Consider the following 18549-nt stretch of genomic DNA (forward strand, 5'->3'; position numbering starts at 1 on the left):
GGTTTGAGGCCCTGAAACACCAGGAGTGATCCCTGAGCACTTCGAGGTGTGGCCCCAAAACAAGGACAAAACTACCACCACCAGTGCAGGGTGGGCAAGAGCAGCAGGTCAACTTAAGGAGTCAGGCTGGACCTCTCTGCGCAGACAAGCACCAGGAGCCCCCACAGGCCCCTCGTCCCTGTAGCAAGATCCCCCCCCAAGGTGGCCCCACCTGACCTGTGCTTGGTGCTACAGAGGCAGACAGCAGTGAGAGGGCTCCATGGATCAGCACTCCAGATCCACCTGGCCCAGTTGGCACTTGGCTCACTTGTCCATGAGGTAGGAGTCAAGCACTTCCCAAATGTCTTCACCCCACTATCCGGGTCACTGCAGGCTTCGCCTTCACCTGCCTCCCCCTGGCCTGGAGCACTGATGCGAGCTGGGGCACTGGGCAGCACCTGTGAAAGATGCACCTCAGAGGCACCCTGCACACGGCCCATGGTCGTGGCCTGTTACCTGGCTCTGTGCTCTTGACCTGCTGCCGCCCTCTGTCACAGAGTCATGAGGGTGACCTAGCACGGGTGTTCTGAGGCTCAGCCATGGCATCCATCTAGCCCTCTCCTTCTTGGCTCTGGGGAGAGCCACATGTCCTCTACAGAAGACAGGGAGACACCTCAGCAACTTGAGCAGCTCTATGCAGAAGACACCTGTGAATGGCTGGGGCCTCAACACTCTGCCCTGTCTGGCAGTTTCCAAGCCTCCCCAGACACTGCCACAGGGCGCACGGTACCCTCCGACTCACCAGCACAGCAGAACCTGGCCTCCATGTCCTCCTCGGGGGCCTGGGAGGGAGTGGGCAGGGCTGGAGCGCAGGCCGCACGTGTGAGGCCCCATGCCTGCTCCTGACACCAAGCACCACTGGCTGCAGCTTACTGGGGCACAGCTCAGAGCCAAGTGCACACTCCAACAGCCTCACTGCCTCCTGTTCCCAAGAGCTGTTCTTTTGGTTTGCTTTTGTTTTGGAGCCACACCCAGCCTGTGCTCGGGACTTACTCCTAGCTCTGCCCTCTGTCCCGGCAAGGGATCGAACTTGGGTCTGCCACGTGCAGGGCAAGCATCCCACCCGCTCTCCTGGCACTCTTCCCCCAGCCCAGAGCTGTTCTTTCCTACCCTTTACACCCTCTCCCTCATCTCTGATTGTCCAAGAGCTCAGGGATCTCCAACACACGCCATCCACTCAGACCCCAGGCTCCTCAGTACGGCACCTTCACACAGCCAACAGGCTTCCCCACGGCATAGCCAAGGACTCAAGGGCAACCAGACACTCCATTCTCCAACAGCCACTGTCTCTTGACTCAGGCCGGCCTTGGCAGTACAACAGGCACCGGGGACATGCAGATACTTGGTGACACGCTTTGTTGGGCTTGGGGTGGGGGTGCAGGAATGAAGGCGAGTCACAGTCTAGTGGAGACGAGAGAGGAGAGCGCCAAGATAGTCCGCGGTCTAGGTGACACAGCACACAGGCGCTCAGCACAGCTTCCCCACCCACGTCAGCAATGATCGGTGGGGGTTGCTGGAGGAGGGGTAGGAACTGGCTTCGGAGACCTGGAACTGCTCCCCGGGCAAGTGAGCGGAGGAAAGGCATTCCTCTCAGCAGGATCTAAGGCAGAGAGGATGGGGCACTGGGGAAATCAAATTCTGGGCTGCGGGGGAAAGCCAGGGAGTTAGGCAGCAGTGTCTGGGGGAAGGGCCTTGGTTGCCATAACTTGGATCTGAGTCTGCAGATGTTTGGTCCTGCGAGGATTTTCAGGAGAGGAGGAACTTGATCAGCTTTGCATTTCAGAAAGCTCCTGCCAGTAGGTGCCCTCTGAGGACCAGCTGGAAGGAATGCAGGTCTAGGCCCAGCCAGGGTTGTTTACAAGCGGAAAGACAAAGTTAGATGATTGAACAGGGGCCAGAGACACCTGCAGACTAGTACAGTGGTGAGAACACTTGGCTTACACCCGGTCCACCCAAGTTTAATCCCAGCATCCCATATGGTCCCCTAGGCCCAGCCAGTGATCTCTGAGCACTACCAGGTGTGGCCCAAAAATAAGCAGTAAAACCAAAAAAAGAGAAGATAATTAGACAAACGGGACTTGGAAAATGCTGTGAGGAGAGGGAAGAGAAGGAATCGAGGAGGGTTCATGACCCCCAGATCGGGGCTCCTGCGCTCAGTCGGTGGCAGTTCTGGCTACCCGAGCAGGGGTGCTCAGAGGAGTTTGATTTCTGACTGACTTGGAGGTGTCCCCAGAAACCATTGCAGAGAACTGACAGTTGGTCATTCTGTTGAGGCCTCCAGTGGGAAGTTGGGATTCAGGCTGCTGCAGGTGGGATGAAGCATAAAAGCCAAGGTCACCTGCCTTCCCTGTTTCTGCTAACCAGCTTGGCACCCAGGCAAGCTCCCAGTCACATGGACGGTGCTGAGAGGGAGCTTTGCTCTGAGGTCCACAGTGCTCTGGAGGCTTCGGTCATAAAGACCTAACTATTTCGACCTTGTGAAGGCTTTCAGGGGAACCCAGAGCAAGCTTTGGAGTTGCTGCTGTCTTTGTTTTGGTTGGGGGGGGGCATCAGGCTCTGTGTTCAGAGGTTGCTCCCAGGGCTGGGAGACCCTCGGGGATCAAACCTGAGCCTCCATGTGTGTTAGCGTTTGAGCAGGCTCTCCATCCCTGTCAGTTCTACTTCTTTTATTGTTTTCCTTGACTCACACCTAGCTGTGCTCAGGGTGCTCAGGACTTTATTCTTGGCTCTGCAGTCCGGGATCACCTCTGGAGGGGGGCCCCAGGGGACTCTGCAGTGCAGGGGTGGAACCCCAGTGGGCTGCTGGCAAGTAAGCATCTTTCCCTCTATCTTACCTCTCCAGCTTTTTTTTTTTTTGCTTTTTGGGTCACACCCGGCGATGCACAGGGGTTACTCCCAACTCTGCACTCAGAAATTACTCCTAGCAGTGGTAGGGCGGCCATATGGGATGCTGGGGATCGAACCCAGGTCGGCAGCGTGCAAGGCAAACGCCCTACCCACTGTACTGTTGCTCCGGCCCCCTCTCCAGCCTTTTGACAAGGGAAAAATGGTACTTCTGTACAAGTACTTGGAGGGAATTCCAGAGGAACCACCGAACTGATTCACTGAATCTGGGGCTTAAGAGCAGGCTGAGGCCAGAGACCTGCATCTACTTGGGAGACAGCCTAGTGTGTAGCTTCACCTCCTTGTGCCTCAGGGGCTCGTGAGTCAGAAGGGCTGCTGTGAGGATGGAGTAAAAGCAGATGTAAGTGGCTTAAAGCCACTCCTCACACATAAGTGCTCAATGAGAGTTCATGATTTATCACTGTGCTTGCATAGACATGAAAAGAGCTGAACCTGCTTGAATGAGGTTTACGGCAAAACACTGTCATAACTGCCTGTTGCTGCTGCGAGAATTGGGCTTTCACTGCGAGAATTCTTTCTGTGTCCTGGGGCTGGAGAGAGTATAGTGGGTAGGGCACTTACCTTGCACGTGGCTGACCCAGGTTTGATCCCTGGCACCCTATAGGGTCCCCTAGGCCATGCCAAGAGTAATTCCTGAGCACAGAGCCAGGAGTTAAGTCCTGAGCTGCAAGTTGTGTCCCCAGAACGCAACCTAAAAAAGTCATGTATTTCCATGTCCCACCCCGCTGGTGCTGGTCTGTATCTTTTAATGAGGGGTGTTAGGAGCCAGTCCCTTCTTTGTGGCACCTACCTCATTCTACCTGAACATGTAGGCACTAGCTTCTATTTTCTCTGTGCAGCTGAACTGAGCACTCTCAGGCACCGTGGGTGTTGCGGAGATCACTCAAGGGGCTATATGCAGGCTTCGAAGGCTTTGCATGCAAGGAACCTGGGTTTGATCCCTGGTACCACACGCTCCCCAAGCACTGTGGCCAGTAATCCCCCAACATAGAGCCAGGAGTAGTACCTGGGCACAACCAAATGTAGCCTAAAAGCAAAAAAAAAAGAATTAATTAAAATACATCCTGGGACTGGGACTGGAGCGATAGCACAGTGGGTAGGGCATTTGCCTTGCATGTGGCCGATCCGGGTTTGATTTCTCCGTCACTCTCGGAGAGCCCGACAAGCTACCAAGAGTATCCCACCCTCAGGACAGAGTCTGGCAAGCTACCCTTAGCGTATTCGATATGCCAGAAACAGTAACAACAAGTCTCACAATGGAGATGTTACTGGTGCCCGCTCCAGCAAATTGATACACAGGACAGTGCTACAGTGCTACATCCTGGGACTGGGGACGTAGTTTAGTGGTAGACCATGTACATGTTCCTCATATATGAGGCCCTGGGTTTAATGTGTGGCATCCCCCCAATCCAAAAATGACACACAGCTTCATTTCTTTGTTTCTGGCTGGGTGCTCACACACAGTAGTACTCAGACTGAAAGGAAGTGAGGCATGTGAAAGCTAAACTGTGGAGGGCTTATGAACCCCTAGACTATCTCTCTCTCTCTCTTTCTCTCTCTCCCTCTGCCCCTCCCCCACACCGCGTGGCTTTCTGTAGTACAACTGATTTCCAACCAGACCCAACTGGGCGCAGGCGTGGGTTCCACTGGAGAAGCTGTGCCCACAGGGTTCCCACCCGCAAAGCGGCAGCTATTGGGAGGCGGGAAGCAAAGGGTGGCACAACTGCCCGCCTGCCAGAAGGGGCCAGTTCCCCAGAGCGCTGCTTCTGACTCACCTCACAGTCCCTTGGGCTGAGTAACTTTTCCAGCCTTGTGATTGTGGAAACTTGTTTCAGGAACAGCCAGCGGATGTGAGAGCGACATAAAGTGACCCCACCCCACAGTCCAAAGTGGCTTTTACTTGGAGCCCATACAGGCTGCGGGTTTCTGTTTGCAAACGTATCGTTCCGTGCCCCTGCCGGGCTGAGGGCACTGCCCGTTCCCTGTCCCCTTTCACAGCAGCTAAGCCGGAGCCCCGCCTTCCACCCCCCCCAAAGGTGGCTGCAGGCTTCTTTCCACAGCATCTCAGTGAAGGGCTAATTCACTCCGCTACGTTCCAGTTCAGATGGGGCTGGGGAGCCAGGATTTCCTACCATTGGGCAAAATTTACATGCTACCTCTCTTGGTTTAGGATTTCCCCAGGTTTGCAACCCCCTAGGTCTCGCTGGGGGCTTTGTGTTTGTTCTCTCATAAAACTCGGACCCTGCCTTTGCAGCGTGGCAGCCCGGAGTCACTCCGGTTTACTGCACAGCGCCCGCCACGTGCCCAATAAAAGCCGGGGACGCGGCGTGGCTAGTAGGGCGGGGCGAGGCCAGGACAAGGGCGGGGCGGGGCCAAGAGAGGGGCGGGCCGGGATAGACCACGCCCCGCCCGCCCGCCCCAGCCTGCAGGAAGCCGCGGCCTGCGTCCGGCGCCCAATCCCAGCGCCGCCAACCGGGCAGGGCGGGGTTAACTGTGCCGTTCAGGGCTCGGGAGCAGAGAAATCTCCATCTAAGGCGAAGGGAGCGAAAAGGCGGCTAGGGCGCTCCTTGAGCCGGCCCGACTCGGCAGCGCGCCCCCAAGGAGGCGGGGACCGGCGTCCCAACGCGCCTCGGGCAGCGTCCGGCACCAGCGGGCGCCCAATAAATGGGTGATTGGTCGCTACCCCGCGGGCGCTACCGGAAGCAGGGCTGACCCCACCGCCTCGGCCCCCACGCTTCCCTTCCGCTCTGACAAGGCGAGTCAGGCGACCCTGGGGCGGCTGTGAGCCTACTCCGGAGAACGCGCTACCCGCGTGCGACACACCTGGACCGGCTCCGCCACACCCGCGGGCCGCGGGCAAAGCTGGGCGGGGACTGAATCCTTGTGCTCATTCCATTGGCTCTTGCAATGACGGATATGCTCGCCAGCCAACTGCAGTCTGGAAAAGACGCATGCCTAAACGGATTAGCCCCCTCCTCAATGTGGGAAAAGACGCAGGATGAACCAATTAGGCCGGGTCTTGCCGGGGGCGTGGAGGTGGTGCGCATGCGTGAGTTCTATACCCTGGCAGCCCTGGCCCAGCAGTTTGATGGCAACGTGGTACCCACTGCGCTCCTGGCCCTTTTCCCACACGAATCTCCACGGCCAGCTCCACCCTCAGACGTGGCGCTGCCTCGAGAATCGCAAAGAAAGTCGGGAGCTTAGGGCCGCTGAGATAGCACAAAGGGCTGACACGTGCTTTGCATGCAGGAGCTGGGGTTTGATCCCAAGCACTCATGGTCCCACTTCAAGCGCACCCTCTTGCCCCACAAAACCAGCAGTAGCCCCCACACCAAATTTCTTCCTCCCTAATAACGGGGAATTTTCAGTCTCAACAGGACTGTCCCCAAACAACCAGAGCGCTGCTGGCCTGATTCTGTGATGGAGGCCCCTTTGGGAGATGCAACCAAGAGTGACTTGAACATTAATTGGCAGTCTTAGAAATGCATTGCAAGGGGCTGGAGTGATAGCACAGCGGGTAGAGCGTTTGCCTTGCACGCGGTCAACCCGGGTTCAATTCCCAGCATCCCATATGGTTCCCTGAGCACCGCCAGGAGTTATTCCTGAATGTAGAGCCAGGAGTAACCCCTGTGCATCGCCGGGGGTGACCCAAAAAGCAAAAAAAAAAAAAAAAAAGGCATTGCAATGACTACTTCAGGAGACTGCTGTGGAGGAGCCTGAAGACGACTGTGAGGATGGAGGCAGGGAGAATTCAACAGACTGGAGAATGTGCACAGATAGACACCAGGGGTCTAACCCAGGTGCAAGGCAAGTGCCCTACCCCCTGTACTATTGCTCGCCGGGTCCTGGGCAGATCTGAGGTGAGCTTGTGCACTGCTGCCATTTGCTTAGGTGGATTTCCACAACCACGTGTTCATTTGATCCACTCTTATTACCTACTCTCCACGGCCACACCCCAGCCTGTCAGGTATGCTATTTCATTTTTGAATTCATTTTCCTTGTAGGGACTTATTCATGGGAGCTGGAACAGATCAAAGATTCACCCAAGAAATTATTTCTTTTTTTCTCATTGGATTCTGACATAAAATAAAACCCACTCTGGTTAGTTTCATGCAAAACAGTCTATTCTGAGTGTTGGGGGAGGGAAGTGGTGTTCTAGGTACTGGAGTCAAACAGACCTTGGTTCCACCACTTACCCCTCCTGTGACTCAGCACATATTACCTAACCTCTGGGAGTCTCTTCCACTGTTTAGCGCATAGACTCGTGAGGCTCCAATATAGTACAACAGCATTAGCACATTCCCAGTGAAGATTAAGAGCTTAATAAATGTTTGGTATTGTTACTGGAGAGATAGTACTGCAGGGTAAGGCGCTTGCTTGCATACAATTCCAGGCACTACACAAGGTCCCCAGAGCCTCACCAGGAGTGATCCCTGATCCAGGAGGAAGCTCTTAGTACCATTGGCAGCCACCACAAACCAAAAGTTGATACTGTAGGAATATAAAAAATACACTTGGGGCTGGAGAGATAGCACAGCGGGTAGGGCGTTTGCCTTGCACGCGGCCGACCCGGGTTCAAATCCCAGCATCCCATATGGTCCCCTGAGCACGGCCAGGGGTAATTCCTGAGTGCAGAGCCAGGAGTAACCCCTGTGCATCGCCAGGTGTGACCCAAAAAGAAAAAAAAATACACTTAAAATAAATTGTATCTATGCATTAGCATGAAAATGCCTGCCTTTCTACTAATTCCCAAGATCTATGAAGCATTCACAAAATTCAGCAACAAATAATTTCAATGACCTCATCCAAAATGAGGAAAGGAGATAAACAGACACTGTGCCAAATAAGACATATGGATGGCCAAAAGGCATATGAAAAAGTGCTCATTGTCACTTATGATTAGGGAAATGTGAATCAAAACAAGATTGAGCTGTTTCATGCCTGTGAGAATGGCACATATCAAAAAGTCTGGAAATAACCAGTGTTGGCAAGGTTGTGGGGAGAAAGGAACTGCCATCCATTGTTGATGGGAATGACGTCTTGTTCACCTCTATGGAAAGCAATATGAAGATCTACTTTTAAAAAATAGGAATAGAACTAACCATACTATCCAGTGAGATCACCCATTGGCATCTATCCCCAAAACACAAAACCATAAAATTGAAAGAATATATGCAAACTTGTGTTCATGGTCGCATGTAGTACAATAGTCAAGATATGGCAAAAAAAAACCCAAATGCCCAACTATGGATGAGCGGCTCAAGAAGTTGTGGTATATATACACACCACGGAATACTATGCAGCTATAAGAAAGGGCAGAATCATGCAATTTGCTGTAACATGGATGGAGCTAGAGGATATCATGCTACATGAGGTCAGAAGGAAATGGATACAAAGGCAACAGAACTGTAGAACTGATCCATACAGCTGAGTTGGTGGGGGTCCTTGGAGCAGGGAGGTAGGTGCACTGGGGGTGGTTGTGGTGCTGGAACTGTGTGCATCATTAACTGTAGCACTGTCATCGATTTGCTTGAGTGGGCACCAGTAACGTCTCCATTTTAAGACTTGTTATTGTTTTTGGCATAACGAATGTCCCATGGGTAGCTAACCAGGCTCTGCCATGCAGGTGGGATACTCGGTAGCTTGCCGGGCTCTCTGAGAGGGACAAAGGAATCGAACCCGAGTCTGCCGCATGCAAGGCAACACCCTACCCGCTGTGCTATTGCTCCAGTCCATGCATCATTAACAGTATCATAAATTACAGTACCTCAACTCATTTTTTAGTTAAAAATTAGGTAGGCATAGCCATCGTGGCTAATGCTACCATTAACCCCATGCAGCTGCTTCCTCTAGAGCTCATGGACAAAGACATAGGGTTAAGAATTCACATTGTGGAGTCAGAGTGTGACAATACAGCTGCTAAGATGCTTGCCTTTTATGCAGCCAACCTGGGTTCGATCCCTGGCACCCCATATGGTCCCCTGAGCACTGTCAGGAGTGATCCATGAATGTGGAGCCAGTGGTAAACTCCTAGCATTGCTGGTGTGTCCTCCAAAACAAAACAAAACAAAAACAAAAAAACTTTTAAAAAGTTGGGGGGTGCTCAAGAGATAGTATAACACCCAGTTTCAATTCCCAGCACCTCATATGGTTCCCCCAAGCACTGCCTAGGTAAGATTCTGCTAACTGGAAATAGCATAACAATGCTGGTTCCTGGAGGAGAAGGACCTGAAGTATGAATGGATCTCCTTGACTTATGTTAGATTCTGTTTTGTCATAATGTCAACAAAACATTCTTTAAAAAAAAAGACAATTGGGGCTGGATCGATAGCACAGCGGGTAGGGCATTTGCCTTGCACGCGGCCAACCCGGGTTCGATTCCCAGCATCCCATATGGTCCCCTGAGCACCACCAGGAGTAATTCCTGAGTGCAGAGCAAGGAGTAACCCCTGTGCATCACCGGCTGTGACCCAAAAATTAAAAAAAAAAGACAATTTTTAAAACATTAAATTTAAAGAGTTTAAAAATAAAATAAAGGGGCTGGAGCAATAGCACAGCGGGTAGGGCATTTGCCTTGCACGTGGTCGACCCAGGTTTGATTCCCAGCATCCTATATGGTCCCCCCGAGCACCACCAGGAGTAATTCCTGAGTGCAGAACCAGGAGTAACCCCTGTGCATTGCTGGGTGTGACCCAAAAAGAAAAAAAAAACATGCCTGCCCTTCTGGAATTCTACATCAGAGTACATCAAAGGTCAGGTCCTCTAACCAGCAAGCCCCTCCGCATCTATCTCTCCTGTGAACAGATGTTGCCATAGCCTGGTGTGGCCACTGGGTGCGTGCATATGTGCCGCAGGTAAGCTCCAAGCTGGCAGAGAAAAGCCTAGCCTCTTCACTCTCTTCTGGGGCTTCCCTAGCCTAGCTTCTTAGATGTGCGGGCCACTGGAAAAATATTCATGATTTACTCTTAGTAAGGACTGGAGCCATAGCACAGTGGGTAGGGCATTTGCCTTGTACGCGGCCGACCTGGATTCAATTCCTCTGTCCCTCTCAGAGAGCCCGGCAAGCTACCGAGAGTATCCCACCTGCATGGCAGCGCCTGGCAAGCTATTCGTGGCGTATTCAATATGCCAAAAACAGTAACAACAAGTCTCACAATGGAGACATTACTGGTGCCCACTCAAGCAAATCGATGAACAATGGGATGAGAGTTTACTATTGGTAAATGTTTGATTTTGATAACGATTTTTTAAACACAGGGTTGCATAAAAATTCTTTGGGTGAAAAGGAGTCATGAGTGGAAAAAGTTTAAGCAGCTCATCTCTGGGATTTGACAGGATTAAGAATTCACATTGTGGGGCCGGAGTGATAGTACAGCGGGTAGGGAGTTTACCTTGCATGCGGCCAACCTGGGTTCAATCCCCGGCATCCCATATGGTCCCCCATGCACCACTAGGAGTAAGTCCTGAGTGTAGAGCCAGGAGTAACCCCTGAGCATCGCTGGGTGTGACCCCCGCCAAAAAAAAAAGCAAAAAGAATTCACATTGTGGGTTGTGGGATGAGAGCGTGACAGTATAGCAGGTAAGGTGCTTGCCTTGTATGCAGCTGAGAGATGGAACAGGAAGTAAAGTGCTTGGCTTGTACGCAGTCAGCCTGGGTTTGATCCCCAACAGCTCCTAGACATACAAGATGAAACTGACACCAAAGCACAGAGCCAGGAGTAGTCCCTGAAAACTGTCAGGTCTAACCAAAACTTAAATTGTGGCAGGGAAGGACATCCCCAGTGGAATTCAGAGATTATTCCTGGCTCTTAGCTCTATGCTCAGGATTTACTCCTGGCAGTGCCTGGGGGACCATTTGTGATGTTGGAGATTGAACCAAGGTCAAACGCAAATGATTTCCTGCTGTCCTGTCTCTCCAGACAGGAGACAGACCCCAAAAGGGGTGAAGCCAGAGAAATAGTACAGTGGGTAGGGTGTGTACCTTGCAAGCAGCTGACGCAGGTTCAGAGCCAGGAGTTCAATCAGGTCAGCCTCTGTCTTTTTCTTTTCTTTTTTTTGCTTTTTGGGTCACAGCTGGCAACATGGCAACAGGGGTAGCTCCTGGATCTGCACAGGCGGTGCTCAGGGGACCATATGGGATGCTGGGAATCGAACCCGGGTTGGCCGCGTGCAAGGCAAACGCCCTACCTGCTGTGCTATTGCGCCCTACCTGCTGTGCTGTTGCTCCAGCCCCTCAGTCTTTTTCTAGAGGTGAGGGAAGGTGTGAATATCCTCCCTGCACATCACCTGGCGGGTGATAGCGATCCCGCTGATGGTGCTTGGGCGCCACCAGGTGGTCACTTTTATATGGCGCCAGAGCTCTTGGGGATTGATGGCAGAGATTTGGTTCTCGATTTCTCTCTCTGTCTCTGTATGTCTCTGTCTGTCTCTTTCCCTGGATCAGGTAGGGTGGCACACACGGACACACGGCCCAGTACAAATGGGCAGGTACAGGTTGGGCTCGGATGCCCAGGTAGTGACAAGATACTGAGCACAGAAATCTCACCCACGCGCACAAAGAATAGGAAAACCGGACTAGACGACAGGAACATAGGGATCTTGCCCGCATGGGCGGCTGGGCTGGAGACATAGGAAAGCATACATGGGGTAGAGAGCAATGTAGGGACAGGACCTGGTCATCTTCCACGGGAGGAGAGGAGACTGCGTGGGTCAGGACAGAGGAGTCATTCATGGGACCGGGCAGCGTCAGGGATAGGACCTGGTCATCGTTCTCAGGTAAAGGAGAGGGCTGGACTCTGGGGAGGGACGTGGAACCATCTACCTTTTCTGTACAATAAACTTTCAATCTCTCGAGTTTTGTATGCAAATCTTTCATACAGTTCTCAAGAACCCACCAGCACAGGAAAACATGATTTCGCGCTAATAGTTACCCCAGAAACTTTCCCGCCCTGCCCCCCCCAGTCTCCAGCCCCAAAAGGTGTATGCCTGGGGAAAGCCCCCACATAGTGGCTCTGGCTATAGGACTTGAGAATGCCCCCTGGCTAGCCCACTGTGGGCCACTGGCCCCAAAACTTCCTGGTGGCAGCCAAGAGGGCCACTGTTCCTGGAAAAAAGCCCAGGTCAGCTCCCCTTGGATCACTGGGTCAGAAAAGGCCCCCAGTGCGCTCCTCAGAGGCCCTGCGGGCAGCATGTGTGTGTGTGTGTGTGTGTGTGTGTGTGTGTGTGTGTGTGTGTCTGGATTTTCCGGAGGATGGCACCTATGAGGGATGCCAGGAAGCTTTTATGTGGACAGTGTCCAGGGAGCCTTGCTTTTACTGGGTCCATGTCCCTGGGGTTCCAACTGGAAGCTTTTTTCCGGGCCAACAACCCCCGGAGGCCTGCCTTGAGCCCGCTGGGGCCTATTTTTGCTATTGGCACCCCACTCAAGGCCTGGTTTCGGGGCAGAGATGGGAGGGGTGGGGGAGGGACACCCCAAAGCTTTTCCAAGACTGGCAGCCAAGGAGCGTTTGCCCGGGGAAGCCAGCAGACTCCCAACTGGCCTGCCCTGGGGTGTTTCCAGCCCCAGCTACCCACCCCCTGGGTACGCCCAGGAGCGTTTCTGGGACCCGAGGTTCTTGGCACCCCGGCTGGGAATGTTTCTGGGCCAGTGGCCTCAAGGGGGCCCGCTAGGAGACATTTCCAGACCTGGTGGGGGTGTTTTATGGCCCGGCGGCCCTCGGTGATTTCTGTGGTTTAGCTGACCCTGTGGGGCCCACTTGGGCCATTTCTGGGTCCAAGAGCCTGAGATGGGTGCCTGGGGGTGTCCCCAGGGGTCCTGTCTGCAGGCATTTACGGGTCAGCTCCCCTTAAAGGGCCCACCCAGGAGTGTTTGCAGAGCCTGCATTTCAAGGTGTTTCCCTGCAGCTGTCAGGCTCTGAAAAGCCCGGATCCCGGGGGCCTGACCTAGGCTGGCGCTGCTGTCTCCTGCCCTTGTGGCCTGCCCCTGTCTGTCCCTGCCCTCCCTGGTGCCCCTAGGTCCCTACCTGCAACAGCTCCGCAAATCCTGGGGCCCCCACGAAGAGCCCCGTGCCAGGCCTGCCTCGTGGGCGGCCCCAGTCTGGCCCCAAACCCACCCCCCAAAGCCCACCCCTGTGTCTGACCCCAACTCAGGGGTCGGCCATGCCCTCCCAGGGACTCCCCTAGAGCCCTGCCCAGTCCCTGGGTTTGAACCACTCCCCAGGTCTATTCCATGGGACCCCGCTCCCGGAGCATCCATACCACCGCGGGTCCCCTCCAGGGCCACCCCACCTTACCGGGTCCAGTTCTGCATCCCAGGGCTGGAGTGATAGCACAATGGGTAGGGCGTTTGCCTTGCACGTGGCCAACCCGGGTTTGATTCCCAGCATCCCATATGGTCCCCTGAGCACCGCCAGGAGTAATTCCTGAGTGCAGAGCCAGGAATAACCCCTGTTCATCGCCAGGTGTGATCCCCTCCCCCAAAAAAGCAGTTCTGCATCCCTCCAGGGGCCCTGGGGGAATCTGTGCCCGGGTCCATCCCCACCACCTAAGGGGGTGCCCCAAGGTCTGCCCCTAGGGCCGAATCCACTCTACCCTAGGCACTGCATTTCCCTGCTCTGGGGCTGGTCCTACATCCCAGGGGCCCCGCCTCCGGAGCCTCAGCCCAATGGTCAACAACCACCCGCACCGAGGCCGCCCCTCCCAGGGTCTGTTAGGTTCCTGGGCCTCCCCCAGGACCGGCCCCGCCCATCCCTGGGCTGGCACCGAACCCTCAAGATCTGGTGTCACACCACAAGGCCGTCCCTTGTTGCCCAGAACCCCTCCCAAATGACCCCACCACTAGGGCCGGCCCTACCGCCCCGGGGCCCGCCTAGGGCTCCTCCCATGGCCGATCCCACACTACAGGGTGCCCACAGAACTCCACTCCCGAGGCAGCCCGGCACCCCCACTTAGCAGGGCTCTGCTAAGTGACTCGCCTCCCCGAAGCGGAGCGTGGCCTTACTTGTCTCCATACACCCCCGAAGCCCCGCCCATGGGGCCGACCCCGCCCCCTGGGGCCCGCCCTGAAGTCGCCCTGAGGCCGCCCTGGGGCCTGCCCCACCACCACCTGGGTCCTGGCCCTCGGCCCTCGGGTGGACCCATCCCACCAGGGTCCCACCCCTGGAACTGCTCCAGCTCTGCCCTTCCCAGTGACACTCAGGGCTCCGCCCTTGGAGCTAGTCTCTGCCCCCAGCGCCTCCCAGGCCCCCTCCCCCCGCCCCGCCCCCTCCTGGGCCCAGCCCCACCCAACCGGGGCATTCCCGGGATACTGCCCTTGGAGCAAGCAACGCACAGCCAGGGCAAGCCACATCCTCTTTGGGTACCTTCCTCCCCCGCCCCCCCCCCACCCCCGCCCCAATACCAGGGCCGGCCTGAACCACCGGGGATGGCCCCTCCCCCTCGAGAGGGGACCCTCAAGGACCCCCCAACCTGCCCCACCTGGGGCTCTTGCCAGGCCCCTAGGTCCGCCGCAGGCATGCCCCACCCCCTCTGGGCCGTTGCAGACACCAAGGCCCGCTCCGGGTCAGTCCCACAACCCCGGAGCCGCTGCGGCCCTGATGCACAGCTCTGGACGTCCCCGCTCCCTCTGCGGTTGCCGCGGGTCCTAGGCCCTCCCCGACCACGCGCCGCCGTCCGGGAAGGGGGGCGGCCCGATGGGTGCTGGGTCGGCCTGATTTAGGAGCCACAGGCCCAGGGGGTGCCTGACTGGGTCGGGTTGGAGGCCGGCCTTGGAGGTGTCTGATCGGGCCGATTCGGCGCCGCAGCCTGACTGGGGTGGGGGGGTGCCTAATGTGTCGGTTTCGGAGCCACCCTAGTGGTGCCCGAACCAGCCATTTGGGTGCCGCGGGCCACAGAGTGGGTGGGGGGCAATGAAGGCGGTTTGCGCGGGTTTCGGGGTGCCCGATCAGGGCGGTTTCGGCGCCGGGTCTGGTTTTCTGCCACCCCCCGCCCCCGAGTTGCCTGCTAGGGCCGAATCTGGCTCCACCTTCCCGACGGGTGTGGGGGTCCGATCGGGTGGTACTGGCGCCAGGGACGGGAATGCGTGATCCGGCAGGATTCGGTGCGACCAGCCCCGACGGCGGTTCCGGCGCCTCCCGGCTGGAACCATCAAGCCTTACTCGCGCCGCCAGCCGGGGAGGGTGGATGGCCCAGTCGGGGCGGTTCCGGCGCCGGACTCGGGGTGCCCGGTCCGTCCGAGTTCTGTGCCGCCCGCCCCGAGGTGTGGGGGCCCGACCGTCGTGGTTTAGGCGCCACACCCCGAATTCGGCGCCGCAGGTGCAAGGAGGGTGACTGGAGCGGGCAGTTTCAGTGCCAGGTTCGGGAATGCCCGGTGGGGCCAAATTCGACATAGGCGACCCCTGGGAGGGGGGCAGTGCCGGTTGGGTTGGTCAGTGCCGGTTGGGTTGGTTTCGGAACCGGGCCAGGGGGTCCCTACCGGGCCGAATTTGGCTCCAGCAGCCACGGGGTCGGTCTGACAGGGGCAGCTTTGGCAGGTTTCGGCTCCTGTGGCCTTGGAATCTGCCGGAGGGCGGCTTTCGGGCCGCTGGTGGAGGGTTTCTGCGCAAGCGCCCCGGGTGGGCCTCTCACGGGGGCGCCCAGGGCTGATTTTGGCGCCAGCAGCCCCCCGGGAGGTCTGACCCCGGGAGAATGTCGGCGCAGGCAGCTATGAAGTGGGCCTGCTTGGGGTGGGAGTGGGGCCCGCCTGGGGTCGGTTTTGTTGCCGATCCTGGGGTGTCCAATCAGGCCGAATTTGACGCTGCGGGCGCTGGGAGAACCCGACAGGGCACCCTGTCCCCCATGGTCCAAACCGCCCCAAACAGCCGTGGGACCATCGGCCGCGAACTCTGCTCGATGGCAAATCTGGGCTCAGTGTCGAAACCGCTCCGGATTTGCCAGATTGGACCCCCCTGCCCCCAACGAATTCGGCCGGCGGCGCTAAATCCTGCCTGCTCGGGCATCTGCAGGGCCGAAACAGCCCCAGAGGCGCGCCCCAAGCCCCAGGCGGGCAGTGCTGAACTCAGCTCCGTCAGCCACCCCTGGGATCGGCGCCCGAACACCCCTCGCAGTTTCAATCGAACCGCCGGCACCGAATTCCGTCCAATCGGGCAACCTCCGATCAGGAAACAAAACTGCCCCAGTCGAGCCCCCAACCCCCGGGGCCGGCCCCAAGACCTCCCCGGTGGGGCCACACACAATAGGTGCGTTGGCATAGTATTCAGCCCCAATCGGGCACCCCAGGGTCTGCCACAAAACCCTCCCGGTAGGAGTCTCCAGGGCAGGTGGTCCGAATCTGACCCCAAGACCCCCGGGGACCAACCCAGGGCTGGCCCGCCCCATCAAGGCCCCCAGGGCATACCCGGATCCAGCTCCACATCCCTCTGGGCCTTTCCCGGGACAGCCCCTCTCTCCGAGTACCCCAGGGCCCTCCCCGGGCCGCCCCGACCACCCCGAGACCGGGGGAAACCCCCCACCCCACACACACACACCAGTCCGTTCGGTTCCCCGCGGGCCACTAGGGCCCACCCCAAACCAGTTACGCCCCAGTGCGCGCCCCGGTCTGGTCCCGCCCCCCCCCCCATCCCTAGAAGCCTCCCCAGGCCAGCCCCGGCGCCCCTGGGACATCCGGGACCGCCCTGGGCCGACCCCACCACCTCAGGGGCCAAAAGGAGCTAGCCCCGATCACCCCTAGGATCAACCAACTCCCCTGAGTACCCCCGGGGTATCGGGCCGGTCCCACCATTCCTGGGCCATCAGGACCTTCCCTGGGCTGGCACCGCTTACCTGGGGCCCCCGGATCCGCCCAGCCCAGCCCCACCCTACTCGCAGACCCTCTTCCCGACAGCCAAGGGCCCAGACTGCCAAGGGCCCACTCCTGGCTGTTCTCCACCCTCCGGATCTCCAGGGCACACCCTAAGCTCTTCTGTGGCCTCTGGGGCTTAATTTGGAATGGCCCCGCCCCTCCCAGTGACCTGGGGCCTGTTTCGGCTGGTCCCACCTCCTCGGTCCCCTCCCACCACCCCCATCAACCTGCCCCGCCCAACCGGAGACTGTTGGGGCCCCACACCGGGCTGTTCCGAATCCTGCCCCGCCCCTCTCCTTGCCTGCACTAGTCCGGTCCCACCCCAGGGCCTCCAGGAGCCTCTGGGGCACACAAAGCCAGCCCCAGACCACTACCCTACCTGATGGGAAGCGAAGGGGGCCAATAGGCCTGGCTCCAGCCCCGCCATGGCCCCTGAGGCCTGTCCTGACATCACCCCACCCCTTCCAAAGCCCTGAAGTCTTGAGGCCTACAGTGGGCCGGCCCTGCCCCTCCCCTCTGCCCCCCCTAACTTATCTAGGGCCCTTGGGGCCCCCCTGGGCATGGCCTCCCCCCTCTTCCAGCCCCTGGAGCCTTCACTGGGTCACACTAGAACCCTTGGGGCCCACCCTGTGAGGGACTCATGGGGCCTGCCTGCCGGAGACCAGCAGCCCCCCACCCCCCACCCCCCCACCCCCCAGGGCATGCTCCAGAACATGCCCCTGTCCTACAGGGGCCCACTTCTGGACAGCCCTGCCACCCTCTGCCCCCAGGGCTGCTCAGGGCCAGCCCCACCCACCTGCGGATCTTGAGGCCTGCCCTGTCCAGCCCTGCCCCTCAGGGCCCCTGCCCCACCCTAGACCACCCATCCCACCAATTCCCTTGGGGCCCACCACAAATGCTGACCCCGCCCCCCTCCTCCCCCCACTCCTGGGTCCCACCCAGGGTTGGTGCCATCCATCGGGGATCCCCAGAACCAGTTTATGGCAGCCCAGTCCACCAATGCCCAATGCCTGTGTGGCCAGCCCTGGGTGGGCCTTGCCCCCACTCTGGGACCCCAGGGCCTCCAGGGCCAGCCCCAGAGTGGCCATGCCCCCACAGGGACCTTGTGCCCCCCCCCGCCCCCCGTACACATTGTTCAACTGGGTGCGGCCGGTTCCCCAGACTCCACATGGGTCAAGCCCCCAACTGGCTTGAAGCCCTCCATGGGCTGGCCTTGCTCCTCCTGGACTCATCGAGAGTCTTCCCTGCCCCACTTGGGGCCCCAGGGGCCTGCCTCCAGCAGGCCACTCTCGCCCTAAGACCTCTGGGTCAGCCACCCTTGGCCTAGCCTGTAGTGGTGGAGAGATTCTCCATGGTTTTCTTTTGTGTGCCAAGAGATGTCAGAGTCCTAGCCCTCCCCTCCTGCCTCTCGGACCTTCTGATAGAATCTGAGGGACTGGGGAGCTTACTCCCCGCAGACATCCTTCTCAGGGCCCCTAGCTGTGACCAGCTCCCCTGCTGCCTGGCCTGGGCGATGCCAGGCTTTCCCTTCCCAGTTACCAGTTTCCAGCTGAGACCAGTTGGTGCCTGGAGAGGGGCAGGGGAAGACATGTCTGTGGTCATACTGGCCCAGTCTGGCGAGGCTGTGTCTAGGGACCAGGCTTGCAAGCTTGGGTTGCTGAGTAACTCAGGCTTGCTTAAAGCTGCTCTCAGCTGGGATCACCTCCTCCCTTACTTCTCCCTGCTCTCTTTTAATTTTTTGGGGGGAGAGTGGGTCTAATTGCTTGATA

This window comes from Sorex araneus, chromosome 5, assembly GCF_027595985.1.
Source record: "Sorex araneus isolate mSorAra2 chromosome 5, mSorAra2.pri, whole genome shotgun sequence".
Classification (NCBI taxonomy): Eukaryota; Metazoa; Chordata; class Mammalia; order Eulipotyphla; family Soricidae; genus Sorex; species Sorex araneus.